Source organism: Cupressus sempervirens, chromosome 8 (assembly GCF_028749045.1).
Source record: "Cupressus sempervirens isolate cs-2001-9-10 chromosome 8, ASM2874904v1, whole genome shotgun sequence".
Lineage (NCBI taxonomy): Eukaryota > Viridiplantae > Streptophyta > Pinopsida > Cupressales > Cupressaceae > Cupressus > Cupressus sempervirens.
In genome coordinates this window covers 682,177,036-682,188,378 of record NC_143125.1, presented here as the reverse complement: position 1 = coordinate 682,188,378, position 11,343 = coordinate 682,177,036, and positions in this window count along the sequence as shown.

Sequence of the window (11,343 nt, the reverse complement as noted above, 5' to 3'; positions counted from 1 at the left end):
TCTTTTGATGAAAGAACCATGTGCTTGTGGGCTCATAGGAGGTTGATTTGATGTGAATATAAGAGAAATTTTGAAGAGATGTTCTCGTTGACAAGTGATGGCATGGAAATTCAAAACAATTAGGACTCGACATGTGGCATAAATCTCAAGGCAATCTGACTGGGTGAAATGGACAATTGGCACAATGTCACATTCTCACATATTAGGTGGTAGTTGGTGAGTCAGCATACGGGAATGCAACAATTGGCACAATGTCACATTCTCACAGATTAGGCGGTAGTTGGTGAGTTAGCATACGAGAATGCAATAGGTCACTATGTGGTTGGGCACTAATGTGGCACTAGTGTTGTGGTGCAAATTTTGAGGCAGGGAATGTAGCTGAAGTGGACACGTCACATTGTCACATTCTCATGATGATGTGGCATAAAGTTGACTATGTATGTGACAAAGCAAGGGACCAACACGTGGCAGCGGGAAACGATGTGGCAAATTTTTAAATGGATGCACCAAATTGTGCCACATGCAGAAATTAACGGTTGTCAAAAAGTCGTTATGGGAAGATGCTTAGAAGATAAGGAATGTGACAATGTGATGACCAATGAGATGGTGACACGTGGTGCCACATTAGAAGCAAGCAAGTCATCTGTGGGCCAATCAGGAGGTGCCACGTGGTGCCCAAGTGGCAGAGGTGTCTGGGTTGTTGATGAAGTAGAATGAAAAGGTAGTGTGGACCAATGAGAGGTTGACATGTGGTATTGGTTTGTCTCCAAATCAGTTTGGTAGAGGTTCTGGCAACTTTTGGCATAAAATATGATAGTTTATTAGAAAAAGGGGCTTTTCTCATTGTTCTTGGAGGTATTTTTAGCGTTTGTTGGGAAAAATGATGGATTTGATCCGATTTTCAGTTCTAGAGAGAAGAGAAAGGCTTTGCAATAGTATTGGAGGGAGATTCAAGTGGAGAAGTGTCAATTTTGGATTAGATTTGATATTCCTTTCTCATGTATATCTTTCTTTCTTCTTTCATTGTACAGGGTTGGTTCCCAGAGTTTTGAGCAAGTTCTCAACTGGGTTTCCACCATTCTTTCAGTATTTCTCTTGTATGAACAACAATAAAGAAGTATAGAGTGCGGTTATTGTCTATCGTGTGTTTTATGAGTCTTTCATGCATCTGGAATTTACTTGTTTCAAAGGAATTAATAGAAAGAGCAGTAAATGTTAGTTTCATTCTAAGTCTTGTCTTTTGCCTCTGCTATTTGCAAACTTTTGTGATCTGTGGACAAAGAACATAGGTCTAATTGCATCTTGTTTTGAGCTATATATCTTGATGTGTTTTTCTTTTGATTCAAAGAATCAAGTAAATGCTTGATGTATTTTGATAGGGTTGCAAATTTCATGAGAGGGATGTTTGATAAGTATGAGGTTTAGTATGAACATTGACGTTTGATTCACAAAGTGATAGAATAGATTTGATATCTTGATGTATGTGATAGATCATTGTTATCCTAGATGTATGTTGTGATTTGTGGAATACCTAATGGATAGGGCACTCATCATATTTAGGATCAATCCAGTTTGTTGTTGCATATGTGACTTATGCTAATTCAAAATCAAATATCAATTATCCATTTTCCCTTTTTCTTTAGGAGCTGAAAGGATACCCTCACTCAGCTTGTGGATTTCATAGGTTTTGTAACTTTCTATTGCATACCTTTGTTATTGCATAAGTATAGGAGAAATAAGGGTTTAATCTGCTTTGTATAGATTCAGATGTATGCTTTGAACTGGTACCATATGAAGAAATCTAAAGGTCTACTCGCTTACGTTTTGCAGAGACTAAAGTAGAAGAAGGAGTTCATCCTTATAGTTGGCTTGGGTTCTTGACAAATTGTGTCCATCATAGGAGATAGCTTCCTTTAGATGCAATCTTGTCTTGGCTACATGGTAGTTAAAATCGTTGTTAAATCAGGAGCCAACAATTGCAATTTACATTGCCTTGATATTGGTGTGTCTCAACAATCATTGCACGGTAATATATATTAATGAAAACAAGCCCACGTAGGGGCATGACCATACATGGCTTATGAGCCATGTAAGCTCATGACCATATGTGGCTTATGAGCCACGTAGGGTCATGAACCTACATTGGCACTTCTATTTTAATGTTGCTAATCGTGACCAATGCATTACTAATTCGATTCTTAACTAAACTGATACTTAATTATAAATTTAATGATATATATATATATTTGCTTCAATTCACTATGAGGCTAATTTCTTAACACTCCTTTACCAAAGAGAGAATTGAAGCAATTATAATACAAAATTAAACACCACCTTAAGTGTGGTCTATAATAGATTTGTGTCACGGTGTCTGGCAAGATCTGACCCAAAGAACCATAACAAATTGGTTTCATGGTGTCTGGCAAAATCCAACTCGAAGAACCATGATGAGTTGGTTATCAAGGTGTCCAACAAAATCTAGCTCGAAGAACCATGATAACACTTGATTCAACACATTTAGGTGTTAGGAGATAGATCAATTATTGATAAGGTTGTCACCTTATAATAGCAACCTCACACATATGAAAGATCATCAACTTTCATAACACACAATTCAAAAGCAACCTAATTTTTAGTTTTCATGAATATATTAAATTACAAATGTATTTACAAACTTGTCATGCCAAGTTTTCATCTGAAGTACTCTATCGTCAACCTTGCAAGTGGCTTGGTGAAAATGTTATCATTTTTCTCATTAGTGGTGATATAAATTAGTTTGATGACATTTTTTTCAACCATGTCTCTTATGTAATGATATGGAGTCTCGATGTGTTTTGATCAATTTTGGAAGACATGATTAGCGAAAAGTTTGATGCAACTTTGGTTATCACAATAAATTATTTTGGGACTTTGTTGCTTTCCAAAAAGTCCAAATAATAACTTTCTCGACCACACTACTTTGTGAGCTCCCATGGAGGCTATCATATATTCAGCTTTGGTGGAACTCAATGCAACCGTTGGTTACTTTATATTGAACCAAGATATCATTGTTAATCTAAGACTAAAGCAACACCCTATAGTACTCTTGTGATTTATGGAACAACCAACCCAATCAGAATCAGTATATCCTTCAAGTTTATTCTCAACATTTTTATACTTCAACCCAAGAAAAATAGTTCCTTGTAGATATCTCAAGATGTATTTTGCAGCCATTAAATGAATCTTCTTTGTTTCACATATAAAATGACTCGGAACATTTTTGGCATAGTAGATATCATGCCTAGTGTTTACCAAATACATAAGTGATCCAATGATCTATCTTTAGAGAGTGGGATCAATAGATTCTGAATTCACTATTTCTTCTTTTAACTTGTGTAGATTTATTTCCATAGGAGTCGCTAGGGGCTTGTAGTCCATCATACCAAATCTAGTCAAGATATCATGTGTGTACTTCCCTTGATTTAGAAAAATATGATCTTTCTTTTGGCATACTTCTAGACCTAGAAAATGGTGTTGTAGGCCTAGATCCTTCATTTCAAATTCAACCGCAAGATCTTTCTTGCATTTTTCAATTAAATTATCTTCACCTAGTATTAATAAATCATCAATGTAGAGAACAAGAATTAGCATGTCACCATTAGATATTTTGAAATATATATTAGGATCTGCTTCATTTTTGGAGTACCCTACTTTTGAGAGATAATTATCTATTCTTTCACACCAAGTTCATGATTCTTGTTCAAGGCCATAAAGAGATTTATTTAGTTTACATACATATAGGTTCTTATCTTTTATAGTAAAACCTTCAAGTTGTTTGATGTATACTTCTTCATTTATGACACCATTCAGAAATGCAGTCTTGCATCCATTTGATGTATCTTCCATCCTTTCGATGTTGTAATTGCAATAATTGTCTTTACTGAAGTATATCGAGCTATTGGAGAAAAACCTTCCTCATAATCAATGTCTGTCTTTTGAGAGAAACCTTGAACAATGAATCTTTCTTTAAGTTTTTCAATACTACCATCTAAAGCATACTTGATTTTGTATAACCACTTTGATGAAAAACTGATTTGTCTTTTAACCTAGGTACAATATCCCAGACATCATTTTGTAATATTGGATTGATATTCTTTAGCTAGAACATCTTTCCATGCTTGATCCATAGTGCTTCTTCAATAGTTGATGGTTCGAATTTTGTAAGCTCAGTTACTAGTGCAACGTAACTTGATTTATTTATGGTTTTATTGCTCTCTTTGGAGATTTCATCTAGTTCAACATTATTTTCTTCAATGATTTTCCTTGCACATAATGGTCTTTTCTTGATATTAGAGTTGTCTCTATTGTCGATGTATGGTAATGGTTCATTCTCTTCTAGTATATTCTCCCTCTGATTTTTAGTTTGCAAATTTTCGTCTAATTATGTGATGGGCTCATCTACTAGTGGATGGTTTTGAGGCAATGTTTTCTTCAAATTTGACATCTCTGCTAATTTCAACTGATATTTGCCCAGGTATATTGATTATATACCCTTTGGTGTTTTCACTATACCCAACAAATATTCGTTTCTTCCCAAATGGTTCTAACTTGGTTCTCTTTTCTTTAGGTAGGTGAATGTAAATGGGGCAACCAAACATTCTAAGATGAATTAGGTCAAGTTTAATTCATGTAAAGGCTTCTTTAGGGGTTATGTTTTCTAGGTATTAGTGTGGGCATTTGTTTTAAATATATACAATAGTATTAGTGGCCTCAGCCTAGAATGAGAAGTGTAAATTTTGATCATGTAGCATGGATTTTGTTGCTTCAATAATGGTTCTATTTTTCCTTTCTGTCACCCCATTCTCTTGAGGATTATAAGGTACAATATACTCCCTCTTAATCCTAACAGAGGTGTAGAAATCTTTGAAATTTTCAAAGGTGTATTCACCCCCATTGTCTAATCTTAGAGTTTTTATTCTTTTTGATATTTAATTTTCCACAATTACTTTGAACTGTTTAAATTTTAACATAACTTCATTTGATTCTTTGACCTTTAGAAAGTAAATCCAGGTTTTCCTAGAAAAATCATCAATAAAGATTATGTAATATGAGTATCCTCCTAGAGAAAGTGTTGGTGTTGGTCCACACAAATAAGTGTGAACTAGTTCCAAAAGTGATTTAGATTTGTGTTCACTTGAGGAAAAATATCTTTTTACATTCTTTCCTAGAGCACATCCTTTACAAATGCCTATATAATTTTAATTTAGGGTAGGTGTTCCAATGGTAAATTTTTTACATTTGACAGTGTACTAAATCCAAGATGTTCGAGTCTTCTATGCCATATTTCATTAGGGTTTGTTACTTCATGATTTAGAGCTTATTTTTTGATGTTACAAAGTTTATATAAGGTTTCATCTCTAGACCCTATGGTGATAGCATTCTTGAGGTTAGAGTTTTTAGGCCAATACAAAATTGTCTTCATTAAAGGTGACTTGATACCCTTCATCTGCAAGTCCAGAGATGGATACTAGATTCCTTTTTATGCTAGGTATGAAAAGAATGTCTTTCAATTTTAGAGTAATCCCAATTCTTAGCTGTAGAGAATAGATCCCAATTCCTTTTACAGAATAGGTGGAGTTATCTCCAATAGTGACTCCTTCGGTGACATAATTTCCAAAAGTTTCAAACTTATCTCTCAATCATATTATGTGATAGGATGCACCACTATCTATTATCCACACATTTTTATTGGATTTCATCTCACTTGATAGAGTTGAGTAGAATAATAGATTTTCGTCCTCTTTTGTTTCGATCAAGGAGGCTATAATTTTTTCCCTTTCTGGACATAGTCTTAAGGTATGTCCAAATTTCTCACACTTGTAACATTGAACTTTGGAGAAGTCTTTGCTATTTTAATTATTGTTTCCTATTTGTTGATCATTTTTCTTCCCTTTATGTTTAAATTTTCTCTTCTTCCCTCTATTATTAAAGATTGAGAAAAGAGCTTGATGTTATCCCTTCTGGCTTGAAATGATCATGTTGGAAACTTACAATTGGGATAATTGTTGTTTTGTCATTGATGTCAAATCTATTGGCAGGACATATTGCTACCTAATCTAAATGTCATATCTATTTGATTGATGAAGAGGATTTGTGAAATTGCTCATAACAATAGCACCTAGAGGAAAGGTTGAGTTATGAAAAAGATATTAAAATGGACATTTGATTAGATAGAATTTGATAAAGCAAAGTGATTATTTACATCAAGAAAGTTAAGCCAAGCCAAGCAATAGAATAAAAGGATAAGGAATTTTGAGTGATGCTAGTGTCAACTGAACCACAATAAGTGCTAAGAAAATTCAGTGTTGACCAAGCATCAATATTGATCGAGAATGATAGTTGATGCTGAGCCAAAAGTTTTACAAGGACCAAGTAATTCAGTGATAACTGAGTGTTAGAATTTCAAGATTACTGAGTAATAGTATTAAGAATAAATTTGAGGAAATCATGAGATCTATTTGACTCAGTTGATTTTTTGGGAGAAGTAAACCATGACGAAGATAAGACTAATGCGTTGGATCATTAAATTCAAGGTGAGGATTAGGTAAAGACCTAATTGATGGATTCCAAAGAATTTTCTAGAAGAAGATCGAGAAGATGGATAGATAAAATGAATCATGTTGAACTTGATCATAAACCCTAAGATCTATGGTGATCATGGAAAATGGAAAAGCAAGAATAGCCTATTTAAATAGGTATGGAGCCAAACTTATAAGGGATGAGAGAGAAGCACACAAAGAAAGGTGGACTAGAGATGCACAAGGGTGAACACAAGAGTGTGTGAATGAATGTGAAGCTAAAAGAGATTGCTTGCATAGATGTTATTGATATTGATAAGTGAATCTAAGCAAGATGGTTGAAGTGTTGTTGGAAAAGAGATGGTTGATTGCTTGAAGGGTTGCCAAACAAATCAAGAACATAGATGACAATGGGGAACTGATAAGTGAATCAACACATGGATCGAACAATGATTTGAACTTACAAAGTGAGTTGTAAACATACTGATCAAAACATAAATTTATTTTATTTCTAATTATTGTAAACAATTTGTATTGAAATCCTTTTAACAGAGGCTGACCTAATAGTCATTTGGAAGACTTAACAGTCCGTATAAATCCTTTAACAAGGTGACATTCTAAATGGAATGATAAAATTCCTCTAACAAGACCACTCCTAATAGGTTGATTAAATCATATAACAAGGTCACATTTAACAGTGTGTATAGTAAACCTTTAACAGGGTTGGCTCCTAACAGGGCTCACTTCAAAAGAGTGAAAAAGTAGTGACATGTTGCTAGTGGTTTTTCACAAATTGGATTTCAATGTAAAATCCTAGTCTCAAACATGTGTTGAATGCTTTATATGTTTTTACATTTGATAATGATTTCATTAAGTGAAGCATGCTATGTTTGAGATAATAATTTTATCATTACAATAGAGACCGAGCAACAAAAGGATAAACAAAACAATGAGTGTTTATGTTTAACTGTTCAAATGGTACATATGGACCTTGAGTAATGGATTCACCCCCCACCCCACTCTTAGTTATTCTAAAAAAGTTCTAACAATTGGTATCAGAGGTCAATGCTTATAGAGAAAAGTTTGAATGTACTTAAAGCCAAAGATGATGACTCACAAGAGAGATGTATCAAAGTTGAATAAGGAGAACTTTCCAGCATGGAAGACCTTGATGAGGTTGCACATATCTAGTATCAGTGATGATGCTATTAACTTTGTGAACAATGAGTATGTAAAGGTAACAACTACTCCTCTAATAGTTGAACAACTGAAGCAAAAACAAGAACACAATCAAGAAATGTTGGAGATTGCCTTAGCCCTCAGCTATGCCAAGTTTGATGACTTAAAAGATTGTGATGGTGCAAAGAAAATGTGGGACAAATTAAAAACCATTTATGGAGGTGATGACAATGTCTGAGAGGTAAATTTGATGACATGAGAATGGTGGAAGGTGAGAATATAGTGCAATATTGCACAAGAGTCAAAGAGGTTCTTAATGTTATTCGTAGTGCTAATGGAGAAATAAAAAATGAAATAGTAATAAGAAACATATTGAGGACTCTCCTCCCTATATATGCCATTAGAGTTTCTGTAGTCCAAGAACTAAGATGTACACCAAGTAACACTTTGACCTTGGAAGGTGTAGTTGGTTGACTTACTGCTTTTGAGATGTCTAACTTTGATAACTACACACCTGCTACTATTGAATCTGCCTCCAAGTCACAATTAGTTCTTAGCAGAAGGAAAGGAAAATATGTGAAGAGTGATAGTGATAGTTTTGATTATTAGATTGATGAAATTGAAGCCCTCATTGTGAAATGATTTGGAAGAGGAAAAGGTAAATACAAAGGTAAGTTGCCTATTATTTGTTTTCATGCAACAAGGTTAGTCATATTGCTACTAGGTGCCTTGACAGAGAGGATAAGGATGAAAGGAAGGGAAAAAAAGTACAAAGGAAAAAGAGATGGCATGGACTACAAAAGAAAAAAAGATGACAAAGGTAAGAAATATTTTTATATTGCTGAAGAAGAAACTAGCAATTAATCTTAGAGTAATGATGGTGAAGTTGTTTATATTTCTATGAATGAAGATTCTGATGAGGATGAGAAAATTGCATTAATCTCATATATAAACAAAAGTGACATATGAATAATTGATAGTGGATGCTCCAATCATATGATTGGTGACATAGATAAATTTGAGGATTTTGGTCCATACAAAGGTGGATGTGTTAAATTTGGTAATGATATCCCATGTGTTGTAAAAGGTAAAGGTACTATTCAAATGACTGATAAGATAAAATGTGAAAATGTTTACTGGGTTGAAGGAATTAACTATAATTTTTTGAGAGTTTCATAGTTGAACAAATCAGGTTATAGAGTTGAATTTCATAATATGAAGGCCAAGATATTTGATGTTGATGGTGAGTTGATTGGAAGTTGTGATCAAACAAAAAGTAACTTGTTCTATCTAGATTTATTTAATGAGACATGTATGTTTGCATGACAAGAATATGCTTGGTTATGGCACAAGAGGTTATGTCATGTGAACTTTGACAATTTGGTAAATATTAGTAAGATGAAGAAAGTAAGAGGGTTTCCTAAACTAAAGAATCCTGATAATGCTATATGTAAACAATGTGAATTGGGAAAAATGACCAAGTCTAGTTTTAAGAGTGAAACATACATTGCTAGTGATATTTTAGAATTGGTTCATACTGGCCTATATGGACCCATTGATGTTCAAATCTATTGTGGAGATAAGTATTTCATTCTATTTGTTGATGACTACTCTAGGATGATGACTGTTATGTTCATAAAAGCTAAATCTGATGCTCTTCAGTTATTCAAGTGGTATCTAGCCAGAGTTGAAAAAGAAACAGGGAAGATTCTGAAGTGCTTGAGATCTTAAAGAGGTGGTGAATTCATTTTAAATGAGTTCAATACATTTTGAAATGATAGAGGAATCAAAAGATAGATGTCAGTACCAAGGACCCCTCCTTAGAATGGAATAGCTAAAAGGAAAAACATATTAATAATGGATTGTGCAAGAACATTAATGATGGAGAAAAGCATATCAAAGAAGTATTGGAGAGAAGTTGTTAGTACTACCTTCTATACCTTGAATAGAGTACAAGTCAAGAAAGGTACAAATGCTACACTTTTTGAACTATGGTATGGATATGCTCCTAATATGAAATATTTCAAAATCTTTTGAAGTAGATGCTATACACTTAAAGATAACATGAATGGAAAACTTGATGCAAAAAGTGATGAAGGTCTATTCCTAGGGTATTCCAACAAGGGTAAAGCTTACAAGTGTTTGAATTCTAACACTCAAAAAGTTGTGGAAAGTGCAAATGTGAAATTTGATGAGTTTGCAAAAAGAAGTGACATTTCATGTAATGAAGAACTTGAAGATTATAGTACATTCATCTATGTGGATGATGGTGCCCCCAGCACTCAAAATGAACAAGAAAATCAAGGTATAGTTTCTCAACAGACAAGAAATGATGAAGTGGAAATACAAATTACTGAGCAACATAGAGTTGGTGTCAAGCAACAGACTGAAGATGTCAAGTCACAAACAAGAAATGTCGACCATCAGGTAGAAAATGTCAAGCATACAAAAGCTAGACCAGAACCTAAACAAGAAAGAGAAAATGAGCTTGAGACTATCTTTCAAGATGAACCTATAGAAGAACAAAGAAGGAAACAACCAGTGCTAGAAAAGTATGTGAGAAGACATCATAAACCTGAGAAAATCATTGGCAATGTTGAATCAAGTGTTATGACAAGGAAAATACTCAAATATGATACATGTCTAGTTTATGAATTTGAGCCCAAATATATAAAAGATGCCTTAAACAATGAATATTGGATTCAGGCAATGAATGAGGAAATTGACCAGATTATGAGGAACAATACTTGGACTTTAGTGCCAAGACCTAAAGACAAGAATCTTATTGGAACAAAATGGGTTTCCAGGAACAAACTCAGTGAAAATGGAAAAGTAACAAGAAACAAGGCAAGATTGGTATGCAAACGATATGATCAAGAAGAAGGAGTTGATTATGGAGAAACTTTTACTCTTATGAAAAGACTTGAAGGAGTCAAAACTCTGCTTGCATATTCAGTCGACACGAATTTCAAAGTATATCAAATGGATGTCAAATCTTCATTTCTAAATGGTATACTTGAGGAAGAAGTATACATTGAACAACCTGAAGGATTTGTGGATCCAGACAAAAGGAACATGGTATGTAAACTAAAAAAAGCCCTTTATGGATTGAAACAAGCACCAAGAGCATGGTATCAAATATCACATAACTATCTAGTAAAGATTGGTTTTGAGAGGACAAATAATAAAAGTGATCTATATTTGAAGAACGGTAAGAACAATGAAGTTCTATTATCTAAAATATTTCTTGATGATATTATATTTGGAGGAAAAGAAACATTATGGAAATCATTTTCTTATGAAATGAAGAAGGAATTTGAATTTTTTATGTTTGGTGAAATCAAATTCTTTGTTGGATTACAAGTATGTCAAATGAAGTTTGGTATTTTTATTAGTCAATCCAAATACATCAAGGAGACTCTAAAGACTTTTGGTATGGAAGATTCAAGGCCAATGAGAACACCTATGTCTACAAGACATAAGGTATCTAAGAATGATGGTTCTACTGAAGTGAACCAGACCTTACAAATCCATGATTGAAAAATTACAATATGTTGTTCACAACAAACCAGATATTACATTAGTAGTTGGGATAGTTGCTAGATTT